Source organism: Budorcas taxicolor, chromosome 10 (genome assembly GCF_023091745.1).
Source record: "Budorcas taxicolor isolate Tak-1 chromosome 10, Takin1.1, whole genome shotgun sequence".
NCBI lineage: Eukaryota > Metazoa > Chordata > Mammalia > Artiodactyla > Bovidae > Budorcas > Budorcas taxicolor.
In genome coordinates this window covers 45,834,929-45,854,848 of record NC_068919.1, presented here as the reverse complement: position 1 = coordinate 45,854,848, position 19,920 = coordinate 45,834,929, and the positions used below count along the sequence as shown (strand labels likewise).

At 42.2% G+C, this 19,920-nt stretch overlaps 1 protein-coding gene across 2 annotated transcripts in view; it reads left to right on the top strand.

Moving 5' to 3' along the window:
- Positions 1-19,920, top strand: part of TLN2 (talin 2) — a 499,959-nt gene that overhangs the window by 262,468 nt on the left and 217,571 nt on the right. The window lies entirely within an intron of this gene.

Below are 19,920 nucleotides of genomic sequence, written 5' to 3'. Positions count from 1 at the left end.
GGCATTACTATACAATATTTGTTTTTCTCTTTCTGACTCTATATAAACAGGCTCTAGGTTTATCCACCTCACTAGAACTGACTCAAACCCATTCCTTTTTATGGCCGAGTAATAGTCCATCATAAACGTACCACAGCTTCTTTATCCATTCATCTGTCCCTGGACATCTAGGTTGTTTCCATGTCCTGGCTATTGTAAATATTGCTGCAGTGAGCATTGGGGTGCATGTGTCTTTTAGAATTGTAGTTTTCTTGGGGAATATTCCCAGTCGTGGAATTGCTGGGTGATATGGTAGATTCATGCCTAGTTTTTAAAGGAACCTCCATATTGTTCTCCATCATGGCTGGGTCAGTTTACATTCATTGTAATTTGATTTGCACTTCTCTAACAATGAGCAATGTTGAGCATCTTTCTGTTTTTACAAGTTTGACTTCTTTTTTTTTTTTTAGGATTCCATGTATAAGTGATACCATGTAGTATTCATCTTTCTCTGTCCAGCTTATTAGCATAATGTCTGCCAGTTTCATTCATATTGTCACAAATGACAAGATTTCCTTCATTTTTTAAGGCCGAAGTATTCCACAGTAGTATATGCTACATGTATGTATCTATCTATATATATATCATACTGTCTTTATCTGCCTATCTGTCAACAGGTACTTAGGTTATTTCCTTACCTTGGCTACTGTGGAATGGGAGTACAATAGTAAATAAGTCTTAAAATGAGTATCCTCAGCCGTCCAACTGTTATTTCCTTCTATGTCATGTTGGTTATTTGGGGAGTTTTATCACTCCATATAAACTTAAAAAATTATTCAAATCATTTGCTTTTTTAAAACAATATTTATTTATTTGGCGGCACTGGGTCTTAGTTGCAGCATGAGGATCTTTTAGTCATAGCATGTGAACTTATTTGCAGCACGTGGGATCTCGTTCCTTGACCAGGAGTGGGACCCAGGCCCACTGCATTGAGAGTGTAGAGTCTTAGCCACGGGACTACCATGAAAGTCCATATAAATTTTAAAATCGCTTCATTGATACCCATAAAATATCTTGTTGGGATATTGACATGGGTTGATTGAATGTATGGATCAAGTAGGAAAGAACCAGCATCTTGACAGTATCGTGTGTTCCTCTCTGTGAACATGGGTTATCCCTTGATTTATTTACTTCTTTAATTTTCTTTATCTAAATTTTGTAGTTTTCCACGTAGAGATCTTATATGTGTTTTTTTAGATTTATATTAATACCTAAATATTTTATTTTGGGAGGAACTGATGTAAATGGAATTTTTTATTTTAAATTCCTTTTGATCATTGTTTGTGTATAGGAAAGAAATTCAGTTTTGCATATTAACTTGAATGTTCCAAATGTGCACTATAATCAATTATTACTTCAAGGGTTTTAATTTTTTTGTCAACTTTTTTAGATTTTCTACATAGAGAATCATGTCATCCTTTTTAATTTCTTTTCTCTCAGTCTGAATACCTTTTATTTTTTTCTCTTGCTTATTGTATTAGCTAGGACTCCCTGAGTGATGTTGAAAAGAAGTGGTTAGAGGGAATATCCTGCTTCTTATCTGATCTTAGTGAAAAAGCTTTAAGTTTCTCACTTTTTAAAGTATAATGTTAGCTTTACATTTTTCATAGATAGTCTTTGTGAAGTTGAGAAAATTCTTTTCTGTTTCTTTTTTAGTGAGAGTTTCTATCATTAATGAGTGTTGGATTTTGTCAAATGCTGTCTCTGCATCTATTAACATGATTGTGTGATATTTTTTTAAAAACCTGTTGATGTGATAGATTACAGTAATTGATTTTTGAAGAAAAAATTTTCAGTCAAGCTGATAGAGCTAGTTGATAGAGTTAATTGACAATACAATGGGGCATCTTTCTTGAGTTGGAAAAGCTGTGCAGATATCCCACTGATTAGTCATAATCCTTGCTTATTCCAAGTTGGCTATCACTTGTGAAGATGACTGTCGTGCCGGTAGAACCCAATTTGGGGTTTTATAAGAGGGACCCAGAAAACAGACCTGAGACTTTAGAAGATGTGAGGTCTAATAGAGGTCAAGAAAACTGAAGTTCAGTCCAGGTCAGTTTGCTCAGTCGTGTCCGACTCTTTGCAGCCCCATGGACTGCAGCACGCCAGGCTTCCCTGTCCTTCACCATCTCCTGCTGCTGAGTCACTTCAGTTGTGTCCGACTCTGTGTGACCCCATAGATGGCAGCCCACCAGGCTCCCCCGTCCCTGGGATCCTCCAGGCAAGAATACTGGAGTGGGTTGCCATTTCCTTCCCCAATGCATGAAAGTGAAAAGTGAAAGTGAAGTCACTCAGTCATGTCCGACTGCTAGTGACCCCATGGACTGCAGCCTACCAGGCTCCTCCATCCATGGGATTTTCCAGGCAAGAGTACTGGAATGGGTTGCCATTGCCTTCTCCTCACCATTTCCTGGAGCTTGCTCAAACTCATGTCCATTGAGTCAGTGATGCCATCCAACCATCTTATCCTCTGTCATCCCCTTCTCCTCCTGCTTTCAATTTTTCCCAGCATCAGGGTCTTTTTCGATGAGTCAGTTCTTCGCATCAGGTGGCCAAAGTATTGGAGCTTCAGCGTCAGCATCAGTCCTTCCAATGAATATTCAGGACTGATTTCCTTTAGGATGGACTCGTTTGATCTTGCAGTCCAAGGGATTCTCAAGAGTCTTTTCCAACACCACACCTCAAAAGCATCAATTCTTCAACATTCAGCTTTCTTTATGGTCCAACTCTCACATCCATACAGGACTGCTGGAAAAACCATAGCTTTGACTATATGGACCTTTGTCAGCAAAGTAATGTCTCTGCTCTTTAATATACTGTCTAGGTTTGTCATAGCTTTTCTTCCAAGGAGCAAGTGTCTTTTAATATCATGGCTGCAGTCACCATCTGCAGTGATTTGGGAGTCTAAGAAAATAAAGTCTCTCACTGTTTCCATTGTTTCCCCATCTATTTGCCGTGAAGTGATATGACCGGATGTCATGATCTTCATTTTTTGAATGTTGAGATTTAAGCCAGCCTTTTCACTCTCTTCTTTCACTTTCATTCACCAACAGGCTTTTTAGTTTCTCTTCACTTTCCCAAATTATTTTTAGAGCTGAATGAAGACTTGAGATCCCCCCTGCATGTCCACTCTTTCCCACTGGCCCTTCAGTGAGCTGGTGAAAATGAGCCCTTGAGAGCATATATATTGGAGCAGGAATTCCACAGACTTGGACACTCTCATCACAGAAGGAGGTACTTGAGCAGCCAATCTCCAATGGCCCGAGGCTGGTTTTTTTTTTGACATTGATTTCTTGTTTCTGGTGCCTCTCTGGGGATATATCACAGAGAGATTTAATGAATATTATTTTTGGTCTCCATTTATTTGATGCATGACCTAGTGACTTGCATTCTGGTGTTTTTTTGGTTTTTTTTTTTTTTTTTTTTTTGCTTTCTGATTATTATGTACTGCATACCTAAATCAATAAAGAGAAGAATGAAGAAATTGCTCTGTTTAACATTTCAGGAGTGATGGAGTAATGTTATCTATAAATATTTATATTTTCCTGAGAAGATGCCTTTTTCTTTTGACATTTAGACTGGTTCACAGAGATAGCCACCACTAGGGCAGGGGGCAGAGAATGAAGAGAGTTTTTCACAGTCAACTTTATACATGCATTTCAAGGGTGTACATGGGAAAACTCAAAAGGATTTTTCATTATAATTTTTTTTTCTGAGGCATTGAAATATTTAGCCAACCCCTTCTCACTCAAGATAGTAACAATCAGGGGAAGCTTGGATTATAATTATGCTTCCCCAAAACAAAATACATAGATAAATTTGACTGACAATTTCCCATGTGTCCCCCAGCTTTCTTCCCATCAGCTTCCCATCCCTTTCTGGTTCTGGTCCCTCTGGCTTCCCTAATGTGTCCTTTCTCCCAGCCCTTGCTTCAGTCCTTCCTGGATGGTCATTCTGTTGTGCCTGGTCCAGCAGCCACCATAAACGGTGGAGACCCTCAGAGCAGCCCCAAGCCCAACCCCAGTAGGTGCTTACCTGCCTTTCATGAGGAAGGTAGAAGCCTGAGAAGGAGCTTGAAGCAAAGCCATGCTTCTTTGCTTGGAAGGCCCTTGAGCATGCTTTCTGTATTTTGAAAATCTTGAAAGCGGGCAGGTGAGCACAGGGAAAGCCTAGCTCTTTTACTTGGTTTGAGTTCCTGCAGCTCAGTGTGGAGGTGGTTATGCTTTTTGATCAGAGCTAAGTCCTTCATGACCAGAAAGTGGAAGGTTGATTATTACAAATGTATGTAGTTTAGAGAGTACATAAAATCTTTTTGAAACATGGAGCCATGGAATTTTAAAATCAGAACCAAAGTCTACAAGCAATAAATGCTGGAGAGGGTGTGGAGAAAAGGGAACCCTCTTACACTGTTGGTGGGAATGCAAACTAGTACAGCCACTATGGAGAACAGTGTGGCGATTCCTTAAAAAACTGGAAATAGAACTGCCTTATGACCCAGCAATCCCACTGCTGGGCATACACACCAAGGAAACCAGAATTGAAAGAGATACGTGTACCCCAGTGTTCATTGCAGCAGTGTTTATAATAGCCAGGACATGGAAGCAACCTAGATGTCCATCAGCAGATGAATGGATAAGAAAGCTGTGGTACATATACACAATGGAGTACTACTCAGCCATTTGCAAAGAATACATTTGAATCAGTTCTAATGAGGTGGATGAAACTGGAGCCTATTATACAGAGTGAAGTAAGCCAGAAAGAAAAACACCAATACAGTATACTAACGCACATATATGGAATTTAGAAAGATGGTAACGATAACCCTGTATGTGAGACAGCAAGAGAGACACAGATGTATAGAACAGTGATTTGGACTCTGCGGGAGAGGGAGAGGGTGGGATGATTTGGGAGAATGGCATTGACACATGTATAATATCATATAGGAAATGAATCGAATCACCAGTCCAGGTTTGAAGCAGGATACAGGATGCTTGGGGCTGGTGCACTGGGATGACCCAGAGGGATGGTATGGGGAGGGAGGTGGGATGGGGGTTCAGGATGGGGAACACGTGTACACCCGTGGTGGATTCATGTTGATGTATGGCAAAACCAATACAATATTGTAAAGTAGCCTCCAATTAAAATAAATAAATTTAAATTAAAAAATAAAATAAAATCAGAACCAATCCGGAGAAAGTTGAGATCCACTGAAATAATAGAGCAGACTGGAGTAGGACTCTTATGTCTGGGCCCCTTAAGACTGTCTTTGATGAGGGGCCCAGAGTTAAAGGCTGCAGTCCCTTGAGGACTTGATGATAAACAATGAGACTCGATGTGAATTTTCAAGAAGGCTTGCTCAGTGAATTCACTTGTGTGTCAGGATACCTTCTGTAACACAAATAACCATCTATCATTCTTTTTAAGTGTGAGAGTTTGATAGTAGTATTTTAATAGTCATATTTTTATATATGAAATGTTGGTAATGATACAACCTGTCAGTTGCAGCTTCACTGGGAGCCGTGGTGATGTAAGCCTGTGAGGATAACAGTGGATGCACCATTGGGCCACCAGTAACACACAGTAGTCACAGAAGTACTGATGAGAAGTTGTTTTCTCCCCTCCTCACAGCTTTTGAGACAACCCCAGCAGCTATTTTTAGGCCTTTAATCATTATGTGTGTGTTTGTTGCTCAGTTGTATCCACCTCTTTGCAACCCCATGGAGTGTAGTCCACCAAGCTCCCCTGTCCATGGGGATTCTCTAGGCAAGAAGACTGGAGTAGGTTGCCATTTCCTTCTTCAGGGGATCTTCCCGACCCAGAGATCCAACTCAGGCCTCCTGCATTAACAGGAGGATTCTTTACCTCTGAGCTACGAGGGAAGCCCAGACCATTCAAAGAGGACACAGTGTCCTGCTGAGGACTTGTGCCACTCTGTGGGGCAGTGCTGTGTGGGTGATCAGTCCTTGCCTGCCTATGCTATAGGCCATTCCCATTCTAACTGAACCACCCCCAGTTAAATTTCGCCTGCCAAGGACCCAGACTAATCTTAGCGCTCTTCAGGAGCCTCAGGGACTCCCAACCACTGAGAGCCCTCACTTCATCCTACGATCACTTAAACACTGAGAGGACTTTGCTGATCAGAGTGACAGCAGTTCTCATTCGAGACTCATCACCCTGCATTGCTTGTTGGGACTCTCTGTCCATGGAGGAGCGTCTGGACTAGTAAATGGCACTCAGTGAGTCTATGTGGGTGAATAAGTGGATGAATGCTTCTTTAAGGATTGAGCATTTTATACGTCATTCAGCTGCAGTAGTTGGCTTCCTGCCATAGTGAGAAGCAGATCCAGGGCTGAAACTTGGTTGTCTCTCTTTTGAAATTAGTTCTATGTAAGATTTAAGGACTAGAGTACCCATGATGCCACCCTGCCCTGTCAAAAAATGTTCTACATCTGAAACCTATCTGAGTCATAAAATTATCCCACTGACTACCTTTTAGGTAAGGGGGAGAAAGAATCATTCAAACAAGGTGTAGTAAGTTAATTCTTATTGAGGAGCCATTACCCTTCCTACCCTGTCCACCAGCCAAATAACTATCAATTATTTGTCTTTGTGTCTCTTTTAGGAGGTGGAATAACTTTTAGAATTCCACATTTTTTGTTTTTATCCAGACAGCATATTAGGTATTAATAATAATGGTAGCAGCTAATACTGTGGTTAGACTTTTCCAACAACAAGATCTTTATTATTTTAAGTGAGTTTTGTGTGAACTGAGACTCAGTGTGCATTTTAACTCTGGAATCACAAGTTCACACAGGCCCGAAATGGTGGTACTGCCATCAAAACCCATGTGTTCTAACTCCAAGACCAAATTTGTTTTCTCCATAACATGGTTTCTCTCAATATTAGTCAAGACAGTGGAGGGGATATGCTTGAATTTGGCTGAAAGATGGTTATTTTAAATCTGAAGGAACTGGCCTAATTTTTTAACAGAACTATACATTCTTTCTGATGCTTGTTCCTTTGTGATAAAAAGGAAATCATATGGAGGAATTGCATCCGACTGTTTATCAAATAGTTCTGAAAGTCTGCCCAGTGCTGTGGATAACAAGTAATTATGGGCCCTCCAGGAGCTCATCATTGTGTGTGAAGAGTAGGCTCAGAAACAGTGATTCAGTGTTCAGTCTTTATGAAATATCTACTTATCTCCCAGGGTCTGTGCTGGGGCCTGGAGGCATGGTGGTCACTAAGTCCTGGGAGGTGAGTACAGTCTGAGAGAAGAGTAGGAGGGGGTGACAAGCTGACTCTTGAATGAAGAGTCGAATTTCCTCTGGGGTTAAAGGGTAGCTTCTCCTAACACCATCTGGAGGGCTATTTTTCTTTCTCATCTACTCAAATCCTCTCCCTCATCTACTCAGATTCCGTCCTTTGCTCAAGGCTAAGTTCACATCTCACCCTCAGCCTAACAGGATTCTCAGCTGGCTCTTCCCAGAGTCCCGTCTTCATCCTGTGGACACTTCTGGTCCACTTGTCATTCGTCTCCCTTTTTTTAGAATTCCCTGGTTACCTCACAGAGGAGTCCTCTCTCTGGTTGTGGGTCATATGTGCCCCCTGAGCATTTAAGCCCACTAAATACAGGTCCTGCTGTGTTTCATCTCATTTTTCCCTGAGGCACTCAGCACAGTGTCTTATACATTATAAGTGATTGGTAACTAGTTACTGATTGACCAGTTAATCAGCCTCCTATGATGCTTTCACCCTAGCCTTGGCATCTGACTTTTACTGTGTCTATGAGTTACTTGTGCCTTTGACAGTTAGTTCTACAACTTAAGGTAGTTGTGTTGAACATGGCAGAGAGATTCCGGCAGAATTTTATGAAAATAACTCAATTGAGGGATGGACTATTTAATGTAATTGCCTGACTTAAAAAGGCCTGGGGAGCTTTCTGTCTCTTTGTACAATGGATAGGATGATCTTAGAAGGAAGAGAGCCATTCCCTTTCATCAAGATTAGAGTAATTGAAAGTGTTGTTTTGTTGTAGTTGAATTTATTTAAATTCATGAAAAAGTGTATAACTAAAGGAGAAAAAAAAAATCACACTGAGAAAATACAATTTTATCACTCCAATAAAACACATAGTTTCTCCCGTATTTTCCTCTAAGAATTCCAAGTTCTACTTGTCTTCAATCATACTGTGCTTTCCACATTACAGTCTAGATGTGTTGGGTGGTATTATAGCAAGGCCTTGGAGGTAGGGGTATCCAGGTTAGAGCCCCTACCCCTCCTGTCACCCCATCCCCTGCCATCACTTGCTACTCTTGTGACTTTACACAGAATATATGCATATCCATGTGCCTCTGCAGACAGAGGCAGGAGCTGCATCCATGCCTTCCTTTGTTGTTCTTGTTTAGTTACTAAGTTGTGTCCGACTCTTTTGCAGCCCCATGGACTGTAGCCAGCCAGCCTCCTCTGTCCATGGGATTTTCTAAACAAGAATACTGGAATGGGTTTCCATTTCCTTCTCTAGAGAATCTTCCCGACCCAGGGATCAAACCTGCATCTCCTGCACTGGCAAGCGAGTTCTTTACCACTGAGACACCAGGAGAGCCTCTGCCTACCTGTACATGTTCATAAAGAAAACATCATTTACTACATGTTAGTCAGTTTGTGTCAAAATTGTACTAATTTCCTTTATTTAGGAAAATGGTACTAGTTGAAATCTGAATTGAACCATAATTCTGTCTGAGTGTGTAAGTTTGCTGAATCTGCTGTAACAAAGAAGCCGCAACTCGGTGGCTTAAGCAGCAGAAATTGACGCTTCACTATTCCGGAAACTGGAAGTGCGAGATCAAGATGTCCTTGTGAAGGCTAGAGAGGAAGGGTCTTGTCCAGGCCTCTCTCCACGGCTTGTAGATGCCCGTCTCCCTGCGTCTATTCACATTAGCTTCCCTCTGTCCATGTCTCTGTTCAGATTTTCCCTCTTTATAAGCATACCTGTTATTTTGGATTAGGGCCTGCTCTAACAACCTCATTTTAACCTGAATTATATCTATAAATACCCCATCTCCAAATAAAGGCATATTCTGAGATTCTTAGGATCAGAACCTTAACATATGAGTTTTAGGAACAGGGAGAGGTGGGGACACAATTCAACCCATAAATATATGTTAGGTGTTGTGTTGGAGGACAGGATGAGTATCAGTTTTATAAGCCAATACTGATAGATGACAGAATTTGTATCATAATTCCTGTTGATGAGGCACTCTCACTTTCAAAGCCAGAAAACACTTCAGTCCTGCCATTTCTTTAGAGAACCTTAGCCTTGGTTTCCCTCTCTCTTGACTGGTTTCTCTATTTTCTTCTGTTGTTTATCCTCCTTTAGCTTAAGTTTTGTATATGTTCTCAGAATTGTTTTCCAAATAGTCTAGGTTATGGAGAACTATAACACTATCTTAAAATCATAATTTAAAATACTATGCTATGCTTACCCATGCTGTCAAAAGTTCATCATTTCATGTCATAACCCCGGGGACATGTTCCTTTCTTTCTCATGCTCTTAATGAAGTAATATTTATGTACACAGACTGAAAATTAGATTTAGTTTTGTCATTTGGAAATGTAATGTAAATGTAAATCTTATCCATCACTCACTGATGTAATTGGCAAGACTTTTGATTTGGCTTTATTTTATTAAGTATAGGAAAATGGTGCTCCATCATAGTGCTTCAGTTTTGTTAATATCTTTCTTGTAATTCTGATTCTGTCTACTGGATGATTTTAGAAATTTGGGCTTACAGAAAGCAGAACATTGATACTGACCATGCATATCCATGCTGTTTTCTTTAGTAAAGTCTTAATTATTTCTTTTGTCTGTTACTTCCACTGTTCACAATATATTTTTAAATGTGTGTTAAGCATCCATCTTTCCTCCGCCTCTTTTCTGTAAAACTAGTTTATTGCCCATGCCAGCTGTTTTTCCCCCATTCATGCCTCTTGTCTACTTTGTCCTTTGATAGAGTCCTTTGCATGCTGAGCCCTTGCTAGCAGAATCATTCTCTGCGATGGACTGCACCATAAAAATCTAAATTGATTTCTGGCTTTTCCTGTTGTTAATGCATATTCACTTAGCTAATCCATAAATCAAATCACCAATATCTGTACATTCTGATTTCATTTTTCCTTCTTACCTTAACATCTTCTGGGTTGCTTTTTAAAAACATTGATGATTCCTTTAAAGAAAAACCTAGCCTAAGAAAATCTGAAATAAAAAACAAGAGTTTTTAAATAGAAAAATCTTTTCACAGCCTTATTCATAACAGCAAAAACAGGTACATGAAAATGAAGATAGAGCAAAGTAAATCAGGATGTCTTGCATTGCAGTGTTACACATCTATTTAAACAGTGTTCCTAAAAGCTTTGCAATACTGTGGAAAATGATGATTGTGTAATTGAAATGGGGGGAGCGTTGGAATGCAGAATTCCAACCTACATAAAATTATGCATAAACAAAGAAAGGAGGTGTGTCAAAATGTTAGCAGTGCTCATCTTTGGGTAAGGCAGGGCCAACAGAAAGTCTAGATTCAACCTCCCCTTGCACCTCTGTGAGCCTGTTGCTTAGGAGACATAGCCTCTTAAGCCTGATTTTCCAGGGTAAATAAGGACTCTCTCATTGACTAAGTCAAGTGCTTAGTTCAGTGTATGACATGTAATCCTACAACCAGTAAAAATCCAGTTGTTAGTAAAAAACAAAATACACAGCTCATGCATTGTACCACTCTTCTAACACACGCACTGCATTTATTTTTCCCTGTTTCTTTCTGTTTTAAAAGCACACAGTTGGAGGCAGAGCCCTCAGCAGTGGCCTCTGTCAAGCCACGTAACCACTGTGTCCTGGTTGTCTTCTCTGGGTGAAGCCTCAATTCCTTAGCTTGGGGTCACAGCAAAGATTCAATGACTATGAAAAGGGCTTGGAACCAGTGCCAGACACATAATTGCTTCTATGTTCCTTGCTATTCTCTTTGATTTAAGAAATTTAAAAAATAAATGAAGGCAAGGGATTCAGAAGAATGGGAAAGTTAGAGCAAAGATTTATGTATTTTGTAGAGAGCTGAGCTGAATGACGTCTAAGGCTGAGATTTGGGATACCACAGGCAATATTAAGTGTAACTGAAACATTGCAATTTTTAGTTATAAAACAAGGGTGATCTTGGAATGAATAACCATAGAAAATGGAGATCCTTTGGAAAATCTAGTCTCATGAGTAAATGCTGAGATTGGCACTCTGATAATATGCTGATGGACTTTGACTCTCCAGAAATGTAAATTTTAGTCACATCCCTTGGTTTGTTTCCATTCTCCACATAAGTGCCAGATTTTAAAGTCTGGGCTCTAACACAAATGCACTGCTGATTTATGGTTAATGGATTAACATAAAGAAATAGAAATAATATGTTTTTAATACTCCTTTTTCTTCAGAATCCATCCTTGCCAAAACCATGCACTATTACCTTTTTGAATGATGGATGATGCTGGGGGTTTGTGGCCAGGAATTCGCTGGTCTGAGGTCATCGGTGAAAACCCTGTCAGTGAAAGACACTGGAGCAGGAAGTGGGAGATTTTCCTCCGTTTCTTAAGTGAACCAAGCATGATGGTCTGTGCTGTCACTTCACACCTGAAGGGCACACTTGGCAGCTACCTTCAGCCAGGTGTATGCTATTTTAGCGTTAAATTCCACACAAGCTTGAGAAGGATGACCTGAGGGGGAACTAGTATGCAGTTCCTTTCATACATTGTTCCAGGTTCAGTCAGAAACACACTGAATATATATGTTTTCCATATCATTGTAGAACAAACCCCTCTCCTTTTTTCCTCCCAAGTGAAAGCTATTCTATCTGTACCCATGCCAGCGGTGTGTACCTTTAGTGACAAAGCTTGTGTTTATCAACATCAGCAGTAGCCTCAAGAATCCCTTTCTTAGGATTTTACAGGCTTGTCACTAGGGTCAGAAGAAAGAATAGGTTGTGTTTATTCCCAGTTAGCCAAATGAATAGTAAATAATTCCTAGTTCTCCTGGTCTTGACCTTCACTTTTGTTTTTCTTCCATTTTTTTTTCTTAGACCTGACCTTTCATTTCTCTGTCCTATTTCTGTAAACAGCTTCAGATCATTTGTATGAGTTAGGATATAAAAGAATTCAAAATCAGAGTTAAATGTGGAGCCTTGTAGGGACTTCCCTGGTGGTCTGGTGGCTAAGACTCTGAGTTCTCAATGCAGGGGGCCTGGGTTTGATCCCTGGTCGGGGAACTAGATTCCATATGCCACAACTAACAAGTTCTCGTGCTGCAACTAAAGCTCCTGTGTGCTGCAACTGAGACCCTGTGCAGCCAGATAAATACAGAGAAGTATTTTGTTTAAATGTCGAGCTTTCTTCCTTACTTGTCTTGGTGAGCATAGGTGGACTAGTGGAATTCCTGGAGAACCAGCACTGCCTTCTTAGCAGTCTGATGGGAGACAGCAGTGTATGCCACACACAGGCCAGGAATTCACTACCCTCCCAGATCCTCTGTCTCCATCTGTGAAAGGCAAAGCAACACCAAACTTGTTTTCCTTTGTAACCTGTTGAGCACATCAAGTGAAAAGACACCTGTGAAAGTGCCATTGACTACTCCATGCCAAATGGACACAAGGTGTAGCATCTCACGGTTGCTCCAGTGCGGACTCCCCGCCGAGAGGGCTACAGATGAGAATTCTGCGAGCCTAGGAGAGGAGAGGGTTTCTGCCAACTGGGAAGACTATAGTTTCTAGTTTCTGGAAAGACTAGTTTCTAAAAACAAAGCTTTTTATTTTTTAAAAAAGATTTATTTCTTTGGCTGTGTCCGGTCTTAGTTGTATCACGCGAGATCTTTCGCTGCAGTGCACGGATTCTCTAGTAGTGGTGTGCAGGCTTCAGTAGTAGTTGTGGCGCATAGTGCCTTGTACGGGCTTAGTTGCCCCTCTGCATGTGGCATCTTAGTTCCCCAACCAGGGATCGAACCCATGTCCCCTGAATTGCAAGACGAATTCTTAAGCACTGGACCACCAAGGAAGTCCCCTCAAAGCCAAGCTTGATGCTGGTGAATAACCAGGAAGAATGGAGAAGCGTGATGGTGCACGTTTAGACAGATGTGTGCTGCAAGGCGAAAAGAATCGAGTTATGCAGGGATTGAAAATACATTTGTTCCGTTAAAATGAAGGGTTCTTACAATGTGAGTAGGGGGTGCAGATGGGTGAATGAGGGGCCCAGACCTTTGAGCTAAGAGTTTGAGCCTGATTACTCATATAGTTCAAAATGTTGTATGTATTAAAAATGGCCTCTAAGCAAATTACAGCTCTGTGAACATGTAGGTGTCTGTTTTCCTTCCTTTTAGCAGCTCTTCCTGTGCTTCTCTGCTCGTTGACCTTTTTCAACAGTGTCAGGTTCTGGATTGATTTGCACCAACCTATCCCTCCCTCCTCAGAATTTCCTGGTAATTAGGAATCATCTTTAATAATGAGCAGTTCTCATCTCGTTTACTTGAGAGGTTCTGAAATGTAGCTTTTTAATACAGTGATAAATGTAGGTGTCTGCTTTTACAGCAGACTTTAGCTGGACACAAATCATTATGACCAACTATGTACTTAATGATGGAGTTTCAGGTGCCAGTGCCAGGAGCCATCTGGGAATTGGAGGGTAAGTTGGAGGGATCCTCGGAGGATTCTGACCATACCACGTACATAACCAGCTCTGTTCATTGTGGTAAAGGGGAGCTCTGCTTTGTGCTTTGCTACCAATGTGACCTTGAGAAGATCTGTTGGTCTCAAGATTATAGTTTCTTCATCTAAACATGGAAAATAATCTTAAAGATTTTTTCTCATCCTTCTGAATTTTCCATTGTAGGCATTCTTTGGTTCCCTTGGTGAAATTAAAAATGCTGACTTGTATCTCCAACAGTGCATTAAATAAACAGGTATTGAGCCTTCCTTTCTGGCAAGTACCTGAGAAGGGATCCCCAGGGATCTTCCAGTTGTTCCCAACTGATGTGGATTTGGTTCTTTCTTTGTTTCTCATTTTCTAAAATGGAGAACTTCGTCTGTGAGCCATGGAGGTTGACTTTCTGTGGTCAGTGTAAACATTTGTGGATGAGTAGGAATATTTGGGTCTGCTGGATGTTTGCCCTCTGTTCATCCTTGAGTCATGCTGTGAGTGTGAATAATTCCTAATGACTAATTTAGAAAAAAAATCTGTCTCTCCATGGTGTACCTATTAATTCCACAAACATTTATCAAACATACTTGTGGGTACTGTGCTATGACCTTGAGAGTCATAGGTGGCCATAATGATATAGACACTTGTGTATGCCTGGCAGGCTCACTGTATGGGGTCTGAATGTTCAAGGCAAGCCCTAAGGTACCTAACAGCCCAGGAGAACAGGTGAAGTACAAGACCCTGGCTTTTGCTTTGGAGGCACCTCTGGGTAGCTGTGACTACCCAGATGGGTTCTTACTTGTCAGATGAGCTTTCCTCCTTCCTCCTTTGCAGGAGGAGGAGGAGGTAAGGGGTGGAGAGAAGGGGAAGCTGTTTCCAGGGCATTTCTTTGAGAGCAGAACCGTTCACAGGAGATATAAACACAGATGAGTGATAGCTTTTGTATAGGCCCACATTTTATGCTGACATTTGGTTATGTGATGCATGCTGTTACTAAACAGAATTGTATTTTGCCTGCTGAGAGAGGAGCAGACCCACAGAGTGGGTGAGGTGCAGCAATCATAATTGGGTACAGCAGTCCTCCAGTGGGTCAGAATGGAGTCAGTGGCTGGACGAAGAGGCTGGGATTGGTGGTTAGCTCTTACTCTTTTTCATATCCAGGACTCCACTGAGGCGTGGTGGCCTGGCCTTGTGGTCCTGCCAGCTGACTGCCACCCCTCTACTGTCTAGCAGGGTGCAGAGCCAATGGCACCTCATATAGGTCACTCTGGGCAGAGGACATTGACGAGCCCTAGGACATGGGCCTACTGTGATGCCAACCCTGCTCCAGAAGGTGAGATTCTTTTCCCTTTGGGCTCTTGATATGAGGGAATTCAACCAACACCCAAGAGCAACAGTCCAGGTACTAGCAGTTATCTGATGCACAAAAATGTTCAGCATCACAGCTCATCCCAGGATAGTTCTGCATCTCAAAAAATCATGTTGTATGATTTGAATAAAGATGGACAAGTTTACTAGACAGTAAGTTCTAACTAGGCAGGAATCATATCTGTCTTTGCTTCCCTAATGCCTGTAAAAGTATTATTAGTTCAGTTCAGTTCAGTCGCTCAGTCGTGTCCGACTCTTTGCCACCCCATGAATCGCAGCATGCCAGGCCTCCCTGTCCATCACTAACTCCCGGAGTTCACTCAGACCCACATCCATCGAGTCAGTGATGCCATCCAGCCATCTCATCCTCTATTGTCCCCTTCCCCTCCTGCCCCCAATCCCTCCCAGCATCACAGTCTTTTCCAATGAGTCAACTCTTCTCATGAGGTGGCCAAAGTACTAGAGTTTCAGCTTCAGCATCATTCCTTCCAAAGAAATCCCCAGGGCTGATCTCCTTCAGAATGGACTGGTTGGATCTCCTTGCAGTCCAAGGGACTCTCAAGAGTCTTCTCCAACACCACAGTTCAAAAGCATCAATTCTTTGGCACTCAGCCTTCTTCACAGTCCAACTCTCACATCCATACATGACCACAGGAAAAACCATAGCCTTGACTAGACGGTTGGTGCAAATGTAGTTGTGGTTTCGGATCGTGACTTTTAAATCATCATAACTAGGCTCAGATACATCTTTATTAATCAAAATAGTAAGTTGTCTCTGCTGCCCTAAATCCTATTTTGAACTCAAATAAGAGAATTGCTCGAACCATTACCATCAACAAATTTTTGCCAATGAGAAATAAGTTTGTTTATTCCTATAGCATAAAAATTCATTTTCCAGGATTCATTGAACTCTTGGAAAGCATTTTCTGCCTCCTGCTGTTGGTGAAAGCATTTTCCCTACAAAAAGTTGTCAAGATGCTTGCAGAAGTGGGCAAGAAGTCAGGTGAACATGGCAAATGAGGCAAAACTTTGTAGCCCAGTTCTTTCAGCCTTTGAAGCGTTGGTTGTGTGGTGTGCAGTTGGGCATTGTCCTGGAGAAGCATTGGGCCCTTTCTCTTGACCAGTGCTTGCTGCAGGCGTTGCAGCTTCTGGTACATCTCATCAATTTGCTGAGCGTGCTTCTCAGATGTGAGAGTTTCACCAGGATTCAGAAAGCAGTAGTGGATCCGATTGGCAGCAGATGACCAAATAGTGACCATGACCTTTTTTTTTTTTGGGTGCAAGTTTGACAAGTGCTTTGGAGTTTCTTCTTGGTCCAGCCACTGAGCGCGTCATCACTGCTTGTTGCGTAAAATCCACTTTTCTTTGCACATCGCAATCCAGTAGAGAAATGGCACATTGTTATTGTGTAGAATAAGAGAGGATGACACTTCAATTTTGAGGGCGATTTTTTTGATTTGCAGTCGGCTCATGAGGCACCCACTTATCAAGCTTCTTCATCTCTCTCATTTGCTTCAAATGCCGAATGACCTGTAGAATGGTCGACGTTGAGTTCTTCAACAGCTTCCCATGTAGTAGTGAGAGGATCATCTTCGATGATGGCTCTCAGTTGGTCATTATCAACTTCCAATGGCTGGCCACTGCACTCTTCACCTCCAACGCTCTCCTCTCCTTTGCAAAACTTCTTGAACCACCACCACTGCCCTGTATGTTCATTAGCAGTTCCTGGGCCAATTGTGTTGTGGTAAGTTGCCTCCGCTGCTCTAAATCCTATTTTGAACTCAAATAAGAGAATTGCTTGAATTTACTTTCTGCCTAACATCTTTTTCCTAGTCTAAGATAAATATAATATACACAGCAGCTAATAAGTCATTAGCAAAAAAGCATAAAGTGAGAAATACACATTAAAATGATGTATAACATAACCACATTTATTTATGAGTGTATTTCAGTATCAAACAGCAAAGGTCACCAATGTAAAACCGTGATTACTTTTGCACCAACATCATAATATCTAGTGTATGATAGATGCAAACTAAACAATTAAGTGACGTTTGCAGCTTAGGCCATGGCTGAACATAGTGTGCTGCTTCCGGTGTTTTCCCAAATACCATGACTAATAAATAATAACAACAAACCTTGACCCAGTACTTTCTGTGTGCCTTGGACATGTATGAACTTCTTTAGTTCTCTAGCCATCTTAGAGGTAACTTTATTATTGTCTCCTAGTTCAGAGAGAAGACTGAGGCAAGTGGCACTTAAATGACCAGCTCAGGGTGGCAGCTGGTAAGGCAGGGGTAGGGGGCAGTGGGAGCACTTCGTGGCCTTCACTTACCAGGGCAGAGATCCAAGACCCGGGTGATTGCTCATCTTGACCAATAATGGGTGTGCTTTCAGAGAGGAGGAGGTCTGGCTGAGTCAGGCTTGTTTGTCCCAGGGTGTACTGGAGCTAGCCTCAAGCCAGCACCGCTGCCATCACGCTGGGCTGTTTACAGCTCTCTGGGACTGAAAAGTGTTTACTTTAAAAGGAGAGAACGTCTGCGCTTCACCACTGGTTCCATTGGCTCATCTTCCACAGTGGATGGCACAGAAAGGTTTCTGTCTTGGTCCAGGCAACCTTCACACACACAGTCAGGGCCAGAATGGTCAGAATGAGAAGAGATTATGCAAAGGAGAGAAATGACTGTTTTATGCCTTTATACCCTGTCTTTTTTTTTTTTTTTTTGGCTTCACCATGAAGCTTGCAGGATCTTAGTTCTCCTACCAGGGCCCACGGCATTGAAAGCACCAAGTCCTCCTAACCACTGGACTGCCAGGAATTCCTATACCTGTGTTTTAGCAAAAAATAAATGAACTCAAGGTCCAATTTTATAGCAGACATTCCACCTCGGGCAGAAGAAGAACACAGATAGGAACATAAAATAGAGGTGACTCAGACGCTAACAGGACTGAAAGAAATAGCACACATGTTCAGTTCTCTGTCTTCGTGAAGCCAAATGAGAAGCAGCAGCCTGGGCGTGTCTCCTAGACTCCCCTCCTGGAAGGCCAGGAATTAGCAGGAGGGCTAAGAATACAGAGAAGTGGACAGGAGGGTCAGATGTTGTCAGAGTCAGTGCTGCACTGACCTGAAAACATCACAGTGGAGAGGGAAAGTCACGTTTTATCACGTGTGATCAGAGCTGCCTAATTTTCTTTGGGCTTGAGTGGATCTAGAGAGTCTTCTCAGGGGTGTTGAATACATACCCATCTTTTGCTCGCATCTCTAGGCTGCTTTATACTTTAAGCCTACTTTCTTTTTGTTGTAAGTCAGGATACTTTATTCCAACAGCTGTCCATTCTGCACATCTGTCATGTTGAGAGTAGGGCTAGGAACTTCTCACTGCTGTGCTCCTGGTGGAATGGTGATTAAATCTCTAGGCACTTTGGCTTCAAAACTTCACTGAGGGTTTTCTGTGTGTGGGATCCTCTTGCGTGTTAGTAGTAAGTATGTCTTTATACAGAATTTCGTCATTTGTAAAGCATTTTATATACATAGTTTACATTAAAAAAATATTCCCATGTAGGAAATTTTCTGTCTTGTTTCATGCTTTCCTGGTTGGGAACACTGAGTCATAATAAAAGGGAGAGCCAGGACCAGTAGAAGAAATTGGAGCTTTTTAGTTTTCAACCGCTGTGCACAGCTCTTTCAGGGTGACTAGTTGGATTTTTTTTGTATTTTTGTGTAGTGTGTCCCCATGTAGTGAAACTGATGGTTTTTGCAGTGATTGTTTGGAGAGGGTAGAAAAGTTGAACATGGATCAAGTAATGAATCTGGTGTCCCTTATTCTGTTGAACATCTGTCCTGAACTAAGGAGGGTGGCCGCCATCATGAGATATCAGGATAAGGAGATGGGGAGGAGTTAGCTGAGCATCACATGTCTGCTGGCTCCTTTCATGGGAGTTGGTCACTTCCTCCTCTCTGGAAAGGTGAGAGAGAAGGTCCAAGGTATCGACGGGCTGGGGATTGACCCTGGACCACCTGCTCCCGTCCAGCACCCTTTGCTTGAACCAAGGCTTACCTAATCCTACTCTCTCCTCTCACACACATGCACGCTGCAGTGTGTGTGGTCAGGCACCTGTCTCCAGGAAGGGCACTTAGCTATCCCGGGACTGCCCCTTGGGCTGTAATAAGGGGGCAGCCAGAGCTATATAGATACTCTGTAAAGTTTGCAGCAAGTGTGTGATGACTTGCTTCTGGATAAAAAGCCTTCAAAGCATAAATGAGAGCTACTGCCTGCCCCTCCGTACCTGCCAGCAGGCATCTCTACTCTGTGTGCCAGCCCTTCTCCCCGTCTGTCTGGTAAAGCTGCTGCTCCGGCCTTTCCCGCTCCGCTTACCTCCGCTGCTAGAGACCTCCAAGCTGTCCAGTTCAGCTGTCCTAGCTCAGTGCCCCTCTTCCTGGACTGTGACCAGCATTTAACCCGGGTGATCGCTCCCTCCTGTGTGACACAACTTCCTCTGCCTGCGCTCCCTCGCCATGCTCGTCCCTCCCCTGCCACTAGGCCTTCTTGTGGTCCAGACCTCAGGTCTGTTTCCTCTCTTGCTCACTGCCTAGATGATCTTTCTAACCCCAAGGATTTGACTATGATGACTTATACCTCCAGGTTTTTGTTTTTTTTTTAATGTGTGTGTGTGTGTGTGTGTGTGTGTATCTGTCTAGCTACCTGCCTGTGCCAGCACTTAGTCGCAGCACGCAGGATCTTCGATCTTTGTTGCAACACGCGGGATCTTCCATCTTTGTTGCCGCATGTGGAA